Here is a 19,012-nt window from a genome sequence, read left to right on the forward strand (position 1 = left end):
GACATAGACTATATCGAAGTCAGATAGCAAAACCTGCCACCAGGCGATCCGCCCTGTGAGAGCAGGCTTCTCAAAGATGTACTTGACCGGGTCCATCTTGGATATCAGCCAGGTGGTATGGCTCAGCATGTACTGTCTTAAACGATGGGTCGCCCAGTCTAAAGCACAACATGTCCTTTCCAACAAGGAGTAGTTCATCTCACAGACCGTGAACTTCTTACTCAAGTTGTAGACGGCTCGCTCCCTTTTACCCGGACTCGTCATGTTGACCCAGCATGCACCCCATTGACTCGTCCAAAAATTGTCATGTACAAGATGAGAGGTCTCCCGGGCACTGGCGGCATAAGCACGGGAGGGTTCATGAGGCACTATTTGATCTTTCCAAATGCCTCTTGACAGTCCTCGTTCCAGTGGATGGATTGGTTCTTGCGTAAGAGCTTGAACAGCGGCTCACAGATAGCGGTGAGCTGTGATATGAATCTGACAATGCTGTTCAAATGCCCTAGGAAACCTCGGACTTGCTTCTCGGTATGTGGTTCTGGCATCCTAAGGATGGCTTTTACCTTTTCGAGGTCCACCTCTATTCCTTTCTGACTTACGATGAAACCCAGTAATTTTCCTGACTTGACCCCGAAGGTGCACTTAGCGGGGTTTAACCTCAATCGATACTTCCTAAGCCTTTCGAACAACTTTCACAAATTGACAAGGTGTTCCTCCTCAGTTTTAGACTTGGCAATCATGTCGTCTACATAGACTTCGATTTCTCGATGCATCATGTCGTGGAACAAAGCCACCATAGCCCGTTGATAGGTTGCCCCGGCATTCTTGAGCCCAAAGGACATCACTTTATAGCACAATGTCCCCCACAGGGTGATGAAAGTGGTCTTTTCCATATCCTCTGACGCCATCTTTATCTGATTGTAACTAGAGAACCCGTCCATGAAGGAAAACAAGGCGAAATTGGCCGTATTATCCACAAGGACATCGATGTGCGGCAGAGGGAAATTGTCTTTGGGACTGGCTCGATTTAGGTCCCGATAATCCACACACATTTGTTGCTTCCCATCCTTCTTAGGGACTGGTACAATGTTGGCGACCCATTCCGGGTACTAAGCGACAACCAGAAAGCCAGCGTCAAATTTTTTTTTTTACTTCTTTTATTTTCAGGGACGTCTCAGGCCTCATCCTCCTCAATTTTTGCTTTACCAGGGAACACTCGGGATTTAGAGGTAGTCTGTGTTGTACGATGTCAGAACTCAAACTAGGCATATCTTGGTACGACCATGCAAAGATGTCTTGGTAGTCTTTTAGCAGGGCCATTAATTCTTTACGGACGGGTGCGGTCATACCCGTGCCTATTTTTACTTCCTTTCTTTCACTGCCGGTTCCTAAGTCTATGAGTTTCGTCTCTTCTTGATGTGGTCTCATCTCTCGGTCCTCCTGAGCGATTACCCTCTCCAGCTCCGGGGGAAGCCCTACATCCTCATCCTCTTTATCCTCTGTCCGACTTGCTTATTGCTCGAAATCAATGGCCGGGTCCCCAGTATTAGTACCTTCGCAGGACTCGTCATCGGATCTATATCGTTTTAAGCATAACAAGGAAATAAACATGCAAATGAATGAGAATGGGTAGAGGCGCAAGAACAGATAAAGAAAGATCTTTATATTATAACTTCAAGAACAAAAGACATAATGCCTTAACAAAAGGAAACTCTAAGTCTAGGCCCAACCGTAGAGTTTTAAAGCTAGAAAAGGTTACATTATGCTTGCCGTGTAAACATTCAGGCGTTCCTCCACCCGCCAATTTCCTAGTAGGAAACCGGGAGGGCATGGCCGTACCAAATCCGATCTCCTCGGGGAGTCATCATCGCATATCACGGTGACTTGACCTTCGCGTCTTAAACCCGCACTTACGAAGCTCCTATTGATGTGGCATGGCGGGGCCTCTTTGGCTCGCTGTCCCGACCACGGGCCCTGGCCTTTGTTCTTCCTTTCTGAGATATTTTTCCTAATGTCAGCCTGCGTAGGTTTATAGCCTAACCCAAACTTCACGCGGTTTCCTCTGTTGCTTACCAGGCTGGTCCTGCCGCCGTTGTTCTTGCCCAAACCCATTCCGGGCTCGTAGCCATGCCCCAGCATCACCTGGGCCACCATAATCGCCGCATCGGACAGGCAGGGTTGCCTAGAGAGGGAATCTACGGAGGCGATGCTTACTACCTCAAATGATTGGAAAGCCGTTTCTAGTGACTCCTCCGTGGCTTCCACGTATGGCATGGAGGGAGGACAACTTACCAGGACATCTTCCTCACCTGATACTATGATCAAATGTCCTTCCACTAAAAACTTCAGCTTTCGGTGGAGTGTGGAGGGGACAATGACCACTGAGTGGATCCATGGACACCCCAAAAGATAGTTGTAGGCTGGGTTGATATCCATCACTTGGAACATAACCTGGCAGGTGTGAGGCCCCATCTATACTTGGAGGTCGATCTCTCCCCTTACCTCTCGGCGGCTGCCGTCGAAGGCATGGACCACCATGGAACTTGGCCTTAGATGGGATGCGTTAAATGGCAATTTCTCCAACATGCTTTTGGGCATCACATTCAGGCTTGAGCCGTTGTCGATATGTACTTTGGCCATAATGTGTTCCATGCATTTGACTGACACATGTAAAGCCCGGTTATGTCCTCTCCCCTCGGCGGGGATTTCCTCTTCAGCGAAGGTGAGGTAGTTGTTGGCTGTGATGTTATTTACGATTCCCCCAAAGCCTTATACACAGATGTCTTGAGCTATGTGAGCTTTATTCAAGACCTTTACCAGCAAAGCTCGATGAGGCTCAGAGCTCATGAGCAGTTCCAGAAGGGAGACCCTAGCTGGGGTTTTGTTCAGTTGTTCAATGACTTTGAACTCGCTTTGTTGGATAATGCGGAGGAACTCGTCGGCCTCCTCGACTGATACCTCTTTCTTGCCACAGCCCTCTCTTCCCTCGGAAAGATCCTTCGTCGAAACATCCTCGCCCGATGCGGGGATCACTTTGACATTTTTTTCCTCCGTCATCCTAGGTTTCCGTTTTGTGTTTGCGGGCTGTATCGGCAGGCTAGGGGTGCGAACACACGATCGCTGCGGGTTATGCCGCTCAGCCCAGTGATATTGGTCACTTTGGCCGATAGTGAGCTGATATCGATGCTTCTTCCTTCCTACCGCTCGGAGGGGCATACCTCCACGGAATTGCACGGCTGTTCTCGTAAGGAAATGAAATAGATCTACCATCCGACACTGCCGAGGGGTGTTGAGGTCTTTGGGGAGTTGTGTTCTTGGTGAAGTGTATTACCAAGGATTTAGTCTTTTTAGGTCCTTTTTCATCTGCCGACTGCATGTATGCATGTTGTTCCTCCTCCTTTTCACTGCCGACCTCAAGTCGGCCTTAGTCTATCATCCGTTGTAATAGATCCCTTACAGCCGAACATGTTTCCATGTCATGGGGTACACCCAGATGCATTAAGCAAGAGTCTTCTCTGCGCCCGCCATAGGGAATCATGCCCACCTTTTGCAAGGCCTTGTAGATAAATCTTCTGGGGGTCTTTACATCCTCCAAAAGCTTGGGCCCGTGCGACCTACTCACCTCAATGGCATTAACCGCTCCCCCTCCATGATTGGCAAGCGGGTTTGTTTTTACGTTGGGCCTGTCCTCTTGAAAAGTCAACCACCCGGCCTCTATCAAGCTTTGGACCTTGCTTTTCATGGTCAAGCATTGTTCGGTCGAGTGCCCTAGGGTCCCCCCATGGTATGCGCAGGTCGCACTAGGGTTATACCACTTTGGGAACGGAGACTGGAAGAACTTTCCCGGGACCACCACGGCCAATTGGTTGGCAATGAGAGATGGCAAAAGTTCTCCATATGTCATTGGGATCAGGGCGAAGATCTGTGTCTGCCTTGGCGAAAAGTTCCTTGTCGTGTTTGCGCCAAAGTAAGCATTGTTGGCCGGGTGAGGCCGAGTCGAAGTTGGGGTCCGGAGAGCTCCCCCCTGTGGGGGTGTGGGCGCCCTTGGTTGGGAGAGTGCCATATCGGAAGAGACCTCGGCGTGAGCTGAAAAACTCGAGTGATGTTGCGCATATTGGTGGGTAGCGTGGGGGGTTTACGGTGGCTTAGGCCTTGCAGGTGTTGAAGTGACGGTATGGGCATCTCCCTCTTTCTTCTTTGCCCCAGCTATTGCGGTCCTCCTACTGCTGGCACCTATCGGGGAGACGTAATCAAACTTTCCCCTCTTCAAACCCACCTCGATCCTTTCTCCGGCGAAGACCAAGTCTGCGAAGCTGGAAGGCATGTAGCCCACTAATTTCTCATAGTAAAATACAGGCAAGGTATCCACCATCATAGTAACCATTTCTCTCTCGACCATGGGAGGGGCTACTTGCGTTGCCAGGTCCCTCCAACGCTGAGCGTATTCTTTAAAGGACTCGATTTCCCGTTTAATCATGTTTTGATGCTGAGTCCGGTTGGGAGCCATGTCAGAGTTGTATTGATACTGCCTAAGGAAAGCGGTAATTAGATCCTTCTAGGTGCGGATGCAGGAAGCTTCTAGATTAGTGTACCAGATGATTGCTGCCCCGGCCAAGCTATCTTGAAACAAATGCATCAATAACTTCTCATCCCTGGAATACGCACCCATCTTGCGACAATACATTTTTAGGTGATTCTTAGGACAAGTCGTCCCTTTGTACCTATCGAAGTTAGGTACTTTGAACTTCAGAGGGATGACGATGTCCGATACCAGGCATAGGTCAGTCAGTCATGTCTACAAACGGATAATCACTGAACCCTTCAATAGCCCTCAATCTCTCTTCGATGAGATCGAGTTTCCCCTTTCCTTCCGCTGCCGGGGGTGGTCCTCTCACGGACAAAAACATTGGCTGCGTTGGGTGGCTTAGAGGCTCTTCCGTGATTTTGGGTTGAGGTAGTGCGTTGGGCGCTGGCCCCTCAGCGGGTAACGGGGAGTAGGAGTCGACGTCTCCCTGAGCATGCTCTCTATGATTCTCGTGGACCCCGTCAGGATGTAGAGGAGGTTCCCCTTTGAGGATGAGGGGAGGAACGTGACCCATGTCTTCATGTATGGCTGTGGTGTGTAATTGGGTGGTAAACCATAGGGATAAGTACCTCGGTGGTACCTCGGATAAGGGTTGTTGATATGCCCCGGTGTGCTTCCCTCCCCTCCCACCATGTTTGGAATAGGGTGGTGCGCGACAGTTGGGAGAGTCGGGTCTGCTTCGGCAGCCGAACTAACAACGGTGGTGGTGGCCGCGTTACTCTCCATTAGTTGTTTCATTCCCAGCATGGCATCCATCATGGAATCCATTTGTTCTTTCAAAGCCGACATGTCGGCTTTCATCTGTTCCTGTACTTCGTCTAGGTCACCCATCATCCTAGATTTTGATCTGGTGCGATATGGATGCATTGGGGCGCGCTTAGTTATGGCGTCTTTCATAAAAAGACAAAATGTGAGGAGTACGTAATGAGAAATGAATGTATGCTAGAGATGGAATGTGGGAGTGATCTGATTCGCACCATTATTCTTTGGAGTAAAATCATGGGACGAGTCAATCACCCTTCCTCTAGCCTCCTTTTCCATGCACACTTGGGCGTATTCGTCCGCTACTTTGTGCTCGTGGGCCGTGGCTAGATTTAATTCTTCTTGGTACTTGCTGATCATGGCTAACATGTTGGTTTCGGCCTCGCTTAACTGCTGAGACAAGCTCCTCTTGGACTTTAGGCAAACCCTCAATTCATCCTTCAAGATCAAACCGTCTACTCGCGATTGGTCCCTTTCCTCTCTTCGGAGCTTAAGCTCGCTGTTACTACCCCACAGAGCCCCTCGGAATTTGTTCCGGCCATGTTTTTCCCTACGGGCCCTCTGGTCTCTTGCTCCAAGGCCTTGACGGTGGCTATATTGATGCCTCTCAGTTCGGCGTTCTCCTTTCGGATCCTAACAGCTGCTGACTTGAACTTTTCTTTGATTGTTTGGGCTTTCTCACGTTCTGTCTTGAGGGCCTGTACCTCTTCGTCTTCTTCCAGAGTTTCAACCTCCACCCCCTTAGTGGTTCTCAAACTCAGGAGCCAATCCAGATCTTGTGTGTAGGCTTTCAACCACCTACGGTAACTGTCGACGGGCCTGTTGCTACTTCCCCTACGTTCCTTGTCCTTTCTTTGCAACATTTCCCATGCCTTGTGGACCCTCTGAAGCACCCCCGAGTTGGTGCTATTGAAACCTCGTATAATAAAAGGTATGAGGCCTTCCTTTGATGGCGCTCCTCTCATAGGGTAACCAAGTTGTCTTATAGCGATGACGGGATTGTAATTGATGCAACCCCTTGTCCCTATCAAGGGAACATTTGGAAATTTCCCACACGAAATAATAATCCCGGTTCTTCCTTCCTTCCATCGGGGGAACCAATTGACAGACGCTCCTTCTTTGTTCGCTAAAAGCTGGTCCCAGTTTACCTCTTTTTTCTCGGTGCATGAGCGGTGGCCTTCTAGCGGGCAAACGTGTCTCATCTCTTGGCGAAATAAGTGTGAAACCAACCATATGTAGAGAGCCGGCATACAACAAATGATCCTTGCATTGTTCTTCTCACATCTTCGGTCGAATGTGTCATATAGATCCGCTAAGATAGCGACAACCGGGCTTTCCTTGCGGTCATAAAAGGCGATAAAAGCATCAATCGCTGCTCGGTCCACCAACCCATCCACATTTGGAAAGAAGACCACCCCGAAGATCAAAAGTGCCAGGATGTCCATGAACGGGGCCCATTCGCCTTGACTTGCCAAGACTCTCGCCCTTGCTTCCAAACATTTCCTTGGTACCCCAACCACCCCATTTTTGACTTGCTTCCCGCGGTCCAATTCTTGTGTCGAGACTTTGACTATTTTAGAAATTCTAGCTAAGGAGGGATAGAATCCTGAGAAGAGATATGGTTTCCTTCCTCCCAGAGGAAATCCCAGGATCTCTTCAAACTCTTCCACCGTGGGTGTTAACTGGAAGTCCGCAAAGGTGAAGCACCTCAAAGGCTGGTCATAATATTGGGCGAGGGAAGCGATGGCCTCCGTGGAGACCTCGGCCATGATTAGGTCCCAGATCTTACCATAAGCTTTGCGAAAGGCTTGTCGTTGGAGCTGACCCATCAAATGTCCTAACTCTTTCAGACTGGTGATTCCTAGGCTATTGACCTTGACTTGATAGAACCTCTTTTTAAGTGAAGGCGCCTTGCTCAATCCTATGTTCTTACCAAAGTGGAATAAAAACCAGTGCAAATCAAGACTCCGACATCTATCATAGGTGAAATGGATGAATGCATGAATAAATGTGTATGGCATAGATGCATTTTATGTATACTAGAGCCCGGGAGATCATCTATTTCTTACATACAACATTCGGGCAGCATAGCGCCCGATGCATGCATCTAAGAAGGCGACACGGACCTTCCGTCTTCTCGTGACAAAGTGAGGGGATCAAGACGCAACCCGTGCATGATGACATGATGCAGATGTGAAAAAAAGGGGGGAAGGGTAACAAGGAGATGCACACAGCATGGCAATATCCTCAAATAAATCACACAGTGAAGGCATACATGACATTTTAGGTTACATGCATGGTAGTATTTAGAAGGCACGCAGCGTGTTTGCCTCGTGCCCCTATTTTAAGGACCTAAACAGAAGGAACTAAAAGGCTTTTAGTGATAATTCCCAAGGTGGTCATATCTCTCTTGATGGTTTCTAGAGGTATCATCCCCTTCGAAAAAACATATTGCGGCAGTAGGGACTACCAGCAACAATATGTTATCGAAGACGAAAACTCTAGATGAGGTTTCACTGTTATCAAGCAAGTCGGAGACCCTGCATGACGAGAGATTCACCTCCACTCCTTATGTTCCCATGGACCCGGGTATAAGGCCTAATATCTCAACGTGTGTGCGAGGTGTAAGTGCCACGTGTGCATAGAAAAATATTTCTAGCTATGAATTTAATAGATAGACAGACACACACCAAACACAACATCATAGCAAAGGTTATATACAAATATGGACAAAACAAAAGACCAAAGGGAAAAGGGAACATAAATAAGGAAGAAGTCATGATAAAAACATTGCATACTGATTGAATGGCCTAACTCTCTAACAAGTCCCTAGTGGAGTCACCAACTATCACAACCTACCCTTCGGCAGAAGGGCGACGCTGGACTCACACGTGTGTCTTCCAAGGGAGGAAGATGCGCAGAGTCGCCACCAACGTTTATTCAAGGAAAACGTCGGAAAAACCAGAAAAGGTGTGGTCTACGAACTTTAAGTGTGAAAGGTTCGGGAGTTGTTTTTACGCACGGGGAAGGTATTAGCACCCCATGCGTCCGTCACAAGGGATGACAGCCTTTAATCAAGTGTGCAAATATGACTTCAAAATGTTTTATTTTCCCTTTTTATGTCTTTATGTTTTTTGTATTTTTTATCTTTTTGTGGTCGACAAGGGTGTTTCCCTTGCTCCTACGTATTCCTCAATTGCGATGAGGAAATCAGACCTACGTGTTTCTTTGAGAACTAAACGTTGGTTAAGTTGTTTTTTATCTTTTTTAGCAAGATATATTTTAACCGAACAAAAGGTCATTTTAAGGCGTTGGACCATTAAACGATCTTTTGATTTTTGAAAGGAGAGAAACATTAAGGAGTTTGACCATTAACGATCTCTTTGGTTTTTGACAAAAGCGGCAAAGTTACATATTGATTTTATGATTTTGAATGATCCATGTTAACCAATAAAAGCAAAGAGGATCGTTTTAAGGCATTGGACCTTTAACGTTTTTTAGTGATTTTTGTGGACAAAGCTTAATTTGTGAGTTGATTTTAGCTTTAGTTTCACTATGGTTATTAGTCAATTCATTCAAGGAAACTTTCAAAGAAAAACGTCTGATTGATTTTTTTTTATTATTTTATTCGAAGATATTTTGATTATTTTATTATTATTTTGCTTTTTTTCAGTTTAAACGAGATTACTGCATGAACGATTGGTTAGATTTTATTTTAACAATGATTAAACGATATTAAAATTCAAATGATCGGTTAAAATTCATTATATTTTTTATTAGGTGAGAAAGCGGCTTAAATAAATGGTTAAAGCACGTCAAAAGGGGGTAGGGAAACCAAACGAAATGAAAATAAAAGTACGCAAAACAAGTGGGCACCGCTAAGGGCACATAGAATGAATTGAAAGATTCGATTTCGAGAACTTACCGGTTGAAGATCGAAGAACGACGAAGAACGGTGAAGAATCTTCACGAAATCGCTCACGGAAATGTCTCATAAGCATTATGGAAGCGCCTCGGCTTGGATTTTTTTCATGGAAACAACTTTCCTCACTAATTTCGAGAGAATCCTAAATACCAGAAGGGCTGAACACTTTTGCTCTGCCCTCTTTCCCCTATTTATAGGAGAAAAGAGGAAGGTGGTTGCCGCCCAGCTCGCCCAGGCTCTTGACTTGCCAAGGTTCTTGCCTTTGCTTCCAAACATTTCCTTGGTACTCCAACCACCCCATTTTCGACTTTCTTCCCCCGGTTCAATTCCTGTGTCGAGATTTTGACTATTTTGGAAATTCTAGCCAAGGAGGGATAGAACCCTTATAAAAGATATGGTTTCCTTCCTCCCAGAAGGCATCCCAGGATCTCTTCAAACTCTTCCACCGTGGGTGTCAACTGGAAGTCCCCAAAGGTGAAGCACCTCAAAGGCTGGTCATAATACTGGGTGAGGGAGGCAATGGCCTCCGTGGAGACCTTTGCCATAGTTAGGTCCCAGATCTTACCATAGGCCTTGCGAAAGGCTTGTCGTTGGAGTTGACCTTTCAACTATTCTAACTCTTTCAGACTGGTGACTCCTAGGCTCTTGATCTTGACTTGATAGAACCTCTTTTTAAGCCAGGGCGCTTGACTTCATCCAATGTTTTACTAAAGTGGAAAAAAAAATTTGTGCAAATCAAGACTCCGACATCTACCACGGGTGAAATGGATGAATGCATGAAGAAATGCTTATGGCACAGATGCATTTTACGGACACGAGAGCCCGGAAGATTATCTCTTTTTTAAATACAACATTTGGGCAGCACAGCGCCCTACGCATGCATTTAAGAATGTGACATGGACCTTCCGACTTCTCGTGACAAATGAGGGGATCAACATACAACGCGTGTGTGATGACATGATGCAGATGCGAAAAAGCGTAACAAGGGGATGTACACAGCATGGCAATATCCACAAATAATCATACAGCAAAGGCGTACATGACATTATGGTTATATGCATGGCAGTGTTTAAAAGGCACGCAGCGTGTTCTCTTCGTGCCCCTATTTTAGGAACCTAAACGGGAGGAACTAAAAGGCTTTTAGTGATGATTCCCAAAGTGGTCATATATCTCTTGATGGTTTCTAGAGGTATCATTCCCTTGGAAAAAACATATTGCGGCAATAGGGACTACCAGCAACAATATGTTATCAAAGAGAAAAACTCTAGATGAAGGTTCACTGTTATCAAGCAAGTCGGAGACCCAACATGATCACAAATTCACCTCCACTCCTTATGTTCCCATGGACCCGGGTATAGGGCCCCTTTTCAACTCATCGTGTGTACAAATAGTGTTGGTGTTTGTGTGCATCAAATGAATAAATATCTATCTCATGCATACATTTCGAAAACACACTAAAAGCATCAAAGAGTTATATACAAGAAAGTAAGAGAAATAAAAGGAAACTGACAAAAGAGGAAGTCATCATATTGCACGAGATTAGAAGGCCTAACTCTTTAAAAATAGTTCCCAGTGGAGTCGCCAACTGTCGCAACCTACCCTTCGACGGGAGGGCAACACGGGGCTCACGGGTGTGTCTTCCAATGGAGGAAGGCATGTGGAGTCACTACCAACATTTATTCAAGGAAATTGTCAGAAAAACCGGAAAGGTGTGGTCTACGAACTTTATGTGTGAAAGGTTCGGGAGTTGTTTTTACGCACGGGGAAGGTATTAACACCCCACACGTCCGTCACAAGGGACGACAGCCTTTAATCAAATGTACAATATCATGTCTTCAATTTGTTTTATTTTCCATTTTTTATGTTTTTATGTTTTTTATGGGCTTTTTGTATTTTTTATCTTTTTGTGGTCGACAAGGGTGTTTCCCTTGCTCCTACGTATCCTTAATTGCGATGAGGAAATTAGACCTACTTAGTTCTTGCAAAAGCGGTAAAGTTACATGTTGATTTTATGCTTTTGAATGGTCCATGTTGACCGATAAAAGCGAATAGGACCGTTTAAGGCATTTGACCTTTGAAACGGTTTTTAGTGATTTTTGCGGACAAAGCTTGATTTGCGAGTTGATTTTAGCCTTAGTTTCACTTTGGTTATTAGTCAATTCATTCAAGGAAACTTCCAACGAAAAACGTCCGATTGATTTTTTTATATTATTTTATTCAAAGATATTTTGATTATTTTATTATTATGTTGCCTTTTTTTGGTTTAACCGTGGTTATAGTGTGAAAGATCGGTTAAATTTTATTTTAACGGTGATTAAAAGAGATTACAACACAAATGATTGGTTGAAATTCATTTTATCATTTATTTGGTGAGAAACAACTCAAATAAACGGTTAAAGGCTCGTTAAAAAGGGTATGGAAAATAAACGTAATGAAAGTAAAAGTACACAAAACAAGTAGGGACCACTAAGGGTGTATAGAATGAATTGAAAGATTCGATTTCAGGAACTTACCAGTTGAAGACCGAAGAACGACGAAGAAAGAACGAAGAACGGTGAAGAATCTCCACGAAATCGCTTACGGAAACGTCTAGAAAGCGTTACGGAAGCACCTCGGCTTGGATTTTTTTCACGGAAACAATTTTTCTCACTAATTTTGATAGATTTCTCAATACCAGAAGGGTTGAACCCATTTGCTCTGCCCTCCTTCCCCTATTTATAGGAGAAAAGAGAGAGGTGGTTGCCGCCCAGCTCGCCCAAGCGAGCTTGGTTGCTTCCACCAGAAGGCACCGCCTTCGTTTGGAACCCTCAGGAAGGCCCAAGTGGGCCTGGTTGCTTTTTGCACCCCCTTTTCACTTAATACATCCCCCTTTTGTGTTTTTTTTTATTGATTTCTTTCTGAAACGTTGCGGAACTTTATGGATTATGCAACGACACCTGTTTTCCTTCCGGAATGTTGCGAAATTTTATGGATGACGCAACAATGCTCGTTTTCCTTCCGGAATGTTGTGAAACTTTACGGATTAGGCAACAATGCTTGTTTCGAGGGTTCCGAAGGGAGCAAACAAGGGTCAAGGACCAACCGCAAGTACTCCCACAAGTACTACTCGAGGAGGTTTATGTTAAAGGTGTTGCACGAGGCGGGCATCATTTTCTTTGATGGGGGTGAGGGAGATGCCTGCTTAATACACTCGAGAGTGGCCCATGATGTAGAAGTGTGCCCTGAGGCAGAAGGTTTGCTGCAAGGCGTGATGGACCAAGGTCGGTTCGATATTGTTGGCGCAAGCGAGGGGGAGCAACACGCGTACATGCAATCGGCTGACAAGAGCCTTAGCAAGCCCAAACCCTTGGTGATACACTTCACTAGAGATGCTACCGCGCACAAGCCCCGTGGCTACCAGTCTATCCCGGGTAAGAAGCCTGTCCCTTTCCCTTACAAGAGTGACAAGGTAGTCCCAATGGAAGTATGCTCCACAAAAGCCCGATGGAAAGAAGGACGAGTCCGTCGGAGATGACATATGCTCTGTCAAAGTTACTAACATCTCTGGCATGAGTGGCGTGACCCGTAGTGGGCGAATCTTCGCAGCACCAGACCCGTTGATACGACCCATGGACACAAAAGGAAAGGAGAATGTAGGCATGGAAAAAGGCGATAAGGCAAGCCCGATTCTCGATGAGGAGATCCCGACTGAGAGATTTGCTAAGGGAGAGAAAGACTTTGGCAGAAAGAAGATATCTGTCGAGGAAGCAAATGAGTTCCTCTGGATTATCCAGCAAAGTGAGTTCAAGGTAATTGAACAGCTCAACAAAACCCTTGCTAGGGTCTCCTTGTTGGAACTACTCATGAACTCCGAGCCTCATCGGGAACTGTTGGTAAAAATCTTGATCGAGGCCCATGTCGCCCAAGACATATCCGTGGAGGGCTTCGGGGGCATCATCAACAATATTACCGCCAACAATTGCCTCACCTTTATCGATGAGGAGATACCCATCGAGGGTCGGGGACATAATAGGGCCTTGCATGTGTCCATCAAGTGCTTGGATCACATCATGGTCAAGGTTCTTATCGACAATGGCTCGTCACTTAATGTTATGCCCAATAGCACATTGGACAAGCTGCCCTTCAATGCATCACATCTGAGGTCGAGCTCCATGGTGGGACGGGCTTTTGATGGCAGTCGCGAGGACATAAGGGGGGAGATCGATCTCCCAATTCAGATTGGCCCCCACACATGCCAGATCACTTTTCAAGTGATGGATATCAACCCGGCCTATAGCTCCCTTTTAGGCCGACCTTGGATTCACTCGGTCGGGGTAGTCCCTTCAACACTCCACCAAAGATTGAAGTTTATGGTAGAAGGGCAGGAAATCATAGTCTCCGGGGAGGAAGACATCCTTGTGAGTTGTCCCTCTTCTACACCATATGTGGAAGCTGTCGATGAATCCTTAGAGATGTCCTTCCAAGCTTTGGAAGTGGTAAGCAATGCCTATGTCGAGTCTCCCCCGGTGTAACCACACTCGTCCGGTGCTGCTTTGATGGTAGCTCGCGTGATGTTAGGGCACGGGTATGAGGCCGAAAGGGGTTTGGGTCAGAATGGCGATGGCGTGGAAAGCTTGGTGGAGTTCAAAGAGAACCGCGGAAGGTTCGGGCTAGGATATAAGCCTACACGCCCCGACGTAAGGAGAAATGCCCTAGAAAGAAGGGGCAGAAGCATGGGTCAGTAGCAAGGACCATAAATAAAAAGAGCTCCCTTATATCACATCAACGAGAGTTTCGCTAGCGCGGGTGTCAGTCGCCTTATACGATTAACTTTTGTATAGAAATCATTTTCCAAAACTTGTATAGTTCCCTAATTTATGATTATTTTTTAGTGATTTTTGTAAATAAATTTTGTTTTATGGATAAAGCTGTATCTAGAATATGTCCATTGGATTTAATGATGAAATATGTGCAATTTCAGGTGAAAAAGAGGCAAAGTCATTAATGTGCAATTATTTTCTCCTATTTCTTAACCCTTTATGCACCATGCTTAATTTACGTCCATGCTTAATGATCGTTTATGAGTAATTGATGTGTGTGATGCTTAATCACATAATGAATGCTTTATGTTAAATTTCACTTAGTAGTTTAATTTAGGGTTGGATTAAGTGGTTAAACTGATAAAGGATAAATTCTCGCAACCTAGGATAAGAGACTTGCTTGTGAATCAAGGGGAAGCAACGTATTTTAATTCTGATATTTTTCTAATTCAATTTTACTCGCTATTTAATTTACAAAAGCAAACAACCCCCCCCCCCTAATTTGTTTCTATTTCCTACTATATGTTATGAACATTTGGTTTACCATTGCTCATTTGGAAACGACCTAGGATCACTTCCTAGTTACTACATTTTAATGTTTATTTGATTCGGGTACGGCCTCGATCAATCATCAAGTGCCAAAAGTGACAATTGAGCTTAGCTCATTAGTGGGCTAAGCGCGCATCCACCGCTAAGCGCAGCTTCAGCGCAACAGAAGAATCTGGCAGGGCATCAGCATCAAGGCCGCGCCCTAAGCGCATCAGGTGTCTTCAGCCAGGCTCAACGCACGACTGGCGCTAAGCCCGAATCCACTTACCCGTGCTAAGCGCGAGGGTGGCGCTAAGCGCAACGTCACGAATTCAGAGCCTATTTAAAGCATGTCTTGTGCAAAATTAGGGTAAAGACTTTTAAGTAGATGATTGGCATAGATTCCAGAGCACACCATAGTGCCTACTTCGGGAAAAGAGCTCTGGAGGCAACCTTTGAAGATTTTGAGGAAGAACATGACCACTCTTGCTCAGACTTGGAGTGTTCTTTCCTTTCCAAACCTTATTCCCACTTCCCACACTTTTGATGTCACTCTTGATAGAGCCAAACTCATTTATGGCATCATCATGAACATGGACATGAATGTGGGGTACCTCATCTCCCGCTAGATCTCCCTCATAGGACAACATGACACATCCAGACTCGGATTCCCTGCCTTGATCACAGCTTTATGTAAGGCTAGGGGAGTTCAGTCAGATTCAAGGTCCCTGGAGAGCCTGAGTCTTGCCATTAATTTGGCATATATTAAGAAGAACTGTTGGAATCTTGATGATCCAACAGTAACTTTCAGAGGACCCAGGAATGCCAGGGGTAAGAGATCTAAGGCCCCTTCCACCTCAGCACCAGAGACACTAGCTCCTTCTTCTTCCACAGCTCCATTACCCCCTACTCAGATTCCAGTTATTCCTCCTACACCCACACAGATACAACTTCTAGCTCCTTTATCTGCAGGTCCATCAGATTTTATTTTTACACCACAGATGCTACACTCCATGCTCCAGAGCATCCACAGGGGGCGGTCCATTATCATGTAGAGCCTTCAGGGCTTGGGCTTGCCCTCCATTATGAGCATGGAGGAGTTTGATGCTCATGTGGCCTGGCTAGGAGACCAGCCCTTTTCTTCTAGAGGGGGTGGAGCCTCTGTAGCCCATGAGCCTGTGCCTGAGGAGCCACCAGCACTAGCAGCAGCAGAGGAGGAGACTACTCCTGAGGAGACCCAGCCATCTACACCAGTTGCGGAGCCAGAGCAGCCTATACAGGATTCATTAGTAGCTCCAGCACTGGATCTCAATGAAGACCAACCCTAGGAGGAGCAGGACGTTTAAATGTTTGCACTCTGAACACTTTAGTTTATTTTCAGTTATTTTATGATTTATGTCATTTAAATTTCAGCTTTTATGTTTCAGTTCTTTAAATTTCAGCATTTAAATTTCAGTAGTGTAGTTGTTTGTCTGCTTATACAAAAAGCTTGTTTGAACAAGTGAATTGGTTGAACTTTGTATGCAGTGGCTTGTTTGGTATGAAATGAGTGTTTGAAAATGATTTGATTGAGCAAATGTATGAATTGAATGGATTTGGATGATTAGATGATTGTTTTGGTCAAGTTTGTAGTCATTAGAATAGAATGAGCATGTGATTGGAAGTATGTCTGAAAATGTTAGTTGGTTGTCAGATTGATTGTGAAGGAATGCATTAGCCGTGTGTGATCCTTAAATTTTGAGAGAAATGACTATCATTTAGTACTGATTTTTGCATGAATCTCTGAAGTATGGACTGGATGCATGAATTTGAGGATGATGAAGGCCATGTTTGATTATGAATAGCCACTTAGTGAAAAAGATGACCATATGTTTGAATGAATTATCTCTTGCACCCAGTTTGAGCTGAATGAATTTATTGATTGATTCAACCTGAAGCCTATTCAGTTGTATCTTCTGCTACCTTATTTTAGGTTATAGGAGACCATCATCCACAAAAGCTGGGTTCAAAACAAATTTGTTCCAAATTTGGGGGAGTTATTATCAAGGTAAATTTGTCCCAAATTTGGGGGAGGCACTGGCTAAGGATTGAAATGGTCAAAGAAAATAGTATACACACATTTTCTATGTATATAATGTTTTCTGTGTTAAAAAAATCTTCAAAAACTGTAAGTACAAATAAAATGAATAAGTGTGTATGCTACAAAATAATGAAAGCTAAGTGCCTAAATAAAGGGCGAGTATAGGTTAGGAATGAATGAAAAAGGTGAAGGTTTATCTATGGATGAATGCTCTCCTAGAACCTAAGCTTTTGAATCCTAGAAAAACCATGATTTGTTGGTAGCCTAACCCTATTACAAGCCTAGAAAGTCCTTCAGATTCAATTTTGTATGTTCATTGTTGTATGATATCAGATGAAATGCAAAGGTTGGAACTTGTGTTGGTTGTTTATGATGGAAGAAGCCTAACACTTGAGCTTGAGTGAAACAATGACTGTGAGGTTTTGGTTGATGATCCTTCCTTGATTTCTATCATGCCTACTAGCTTATTTCAGCTGTGACTCTAATGTGTATGCTCCTATCTTAGAAAAGCTGCATGCTTGTAAGAAGTGATTGATTTAAGCATTCCATGATATTCAGTTCATATGGTTGAATTCCTTTATGAATTAGACACCATTTTCTTTTGATTGACCATTGTCTTTGTCACTTAAGGACAAGTGAGTTGTTCTTTCTTTGCTTGAGGACAAACAAAACTATAAATTTGGGGGAGTTTGTTAGGCGCCTTATACGACTAACTTTTGTATAGAAAACATTTTCCAAAACTTGTATAGTTCCTCAATTTATGGTTATTTTGTAGTGATTTTTGTAAATAAATTTTGTTTTATGGATAAAGTTGTCTCTAGAATATGTCCATTGGATTTAATGATGAAATATGTGCAATTTCAGGTGAAAAAGAGGCTAAGTCATGAAGTGCCAAAAGTGACAGTTGAGCTTAGCTCATCAGTAGGCTAAGCGCGCATCCACCACTAAGAGCAGCTTCAGTGCGCTTAGCACAACAGAAGAATCTGGCATGGCATCAGCATCAAGGCCGTGCGCTAAGCGCGAGATCAGTGTGCTAAGCGCAGGAGGTGTCTTCAGTCAGGCTCAGCGCACGACTGACACTAAGCCCGAATCCACTTACCCGCACTAAGCGCGAGGGTGGCGCTAAGTGCAACGTCGCGAATTCAGAGTCTATTTAAAGCCTATCTTGTGTAGAATTAGGTACAAACTTTATGCAGATAATTGGCACAGATTCCAGAGCACATCACAGTGCCTACTTCGGGAAAAGAGCTATGGAGTCAGCAAGAGGAGCAGCTTTTGCAGAGATACCTAGGTTTTGTAAGCTTATTATTGTTAGGGTTTCTTCTGTAATGGCTAGCTAAGCACCCTAGTTGGGGATTTCTAATGAATAGCTTATGTAAATAGCTAATATCTAATTGATTATGTTTTTTGTGTTCAATGCTTCCTTCAATGCATAATGTTTGTATGCTTTTGGTTTGATCATCCATTTGTATGCATAGTTAGGTGACTTTAGCATTGGGAAATGTATTGTTGCCTTAGAACTTGATCGAAGCAGGATCGAAACTTAGTCTTACAAGAGGGATCTGCGGATTAAGTTTTGGTTTTAATTGTGTTGTTACAATAATGCTGTTTAGTCTAGGCCTAGTCTTACAAGAGGGATCTGCAGATGAAGCTTAGGCTAAACTCTCGTAAGCTGCTTGAGTTGAGTCTAGTCTTACAAGAGGGATCTGCAGATGAAACTCAATTTAAGTTAGTCTAAACCTAAGAGGGTTGTCCCAATTGGGCCTAGTCCAACAAGAGGGATCTGAGGATGAAGCTTGGATTGATTCGGTCTGACAAGGGATTAAGGTTTAGTAATTTAGGCTACAACATTGAACAAAAGAGGCAAATATGATCATCATGCTTTGATAAAAAAAATGGGGCAAATTAAGAGGGTGAGAATGAGGGAGAAACCCATGTTGTGACTGCCATTCCTATACACCAAGTTTCCCACCAACCCAACAATGCCATTACTTAGCCAATAACAAACCTTCTCCTTACCCACCACCCAGTTATCCACAAAGGCCATCCCTAAATCAACCACATAGCCTATCTACCACACTTCCAATGACGAACACCACCTTTAGCACAAACCAAAACACCAATCAAGGAGGGAATTTTGCAGAAAAAAGCCTGTAGAATTCACGCCAATTCTGGTGTCCTATGCTAACTTGCTCCATTATCTACTTGATACTGCAATGGTAGCCATAACCCCTGCTAGGTTTCCTCAACCTCCATTTTTCCGAGGATACGACTCGAACGCAATGTGTGCTTATCATGGAGGAGCCCCGGGGCATTCTATTGAGCATTGTAGG

This window comes from Glycine max, chromosome 18 (assembly GCF_000004515.6).
Source record: "Glycine max cultivar Williams 82 chromosome 18, Glycine_max_v4.0, whole genome shotgun sequence".
Classification (NCBI taxonomy): Eukaryota; Viridiplantae; Streptophyta; class Magnoliopsida; order Fabales; family Fabaceae; genus Glycine; species Glycine max.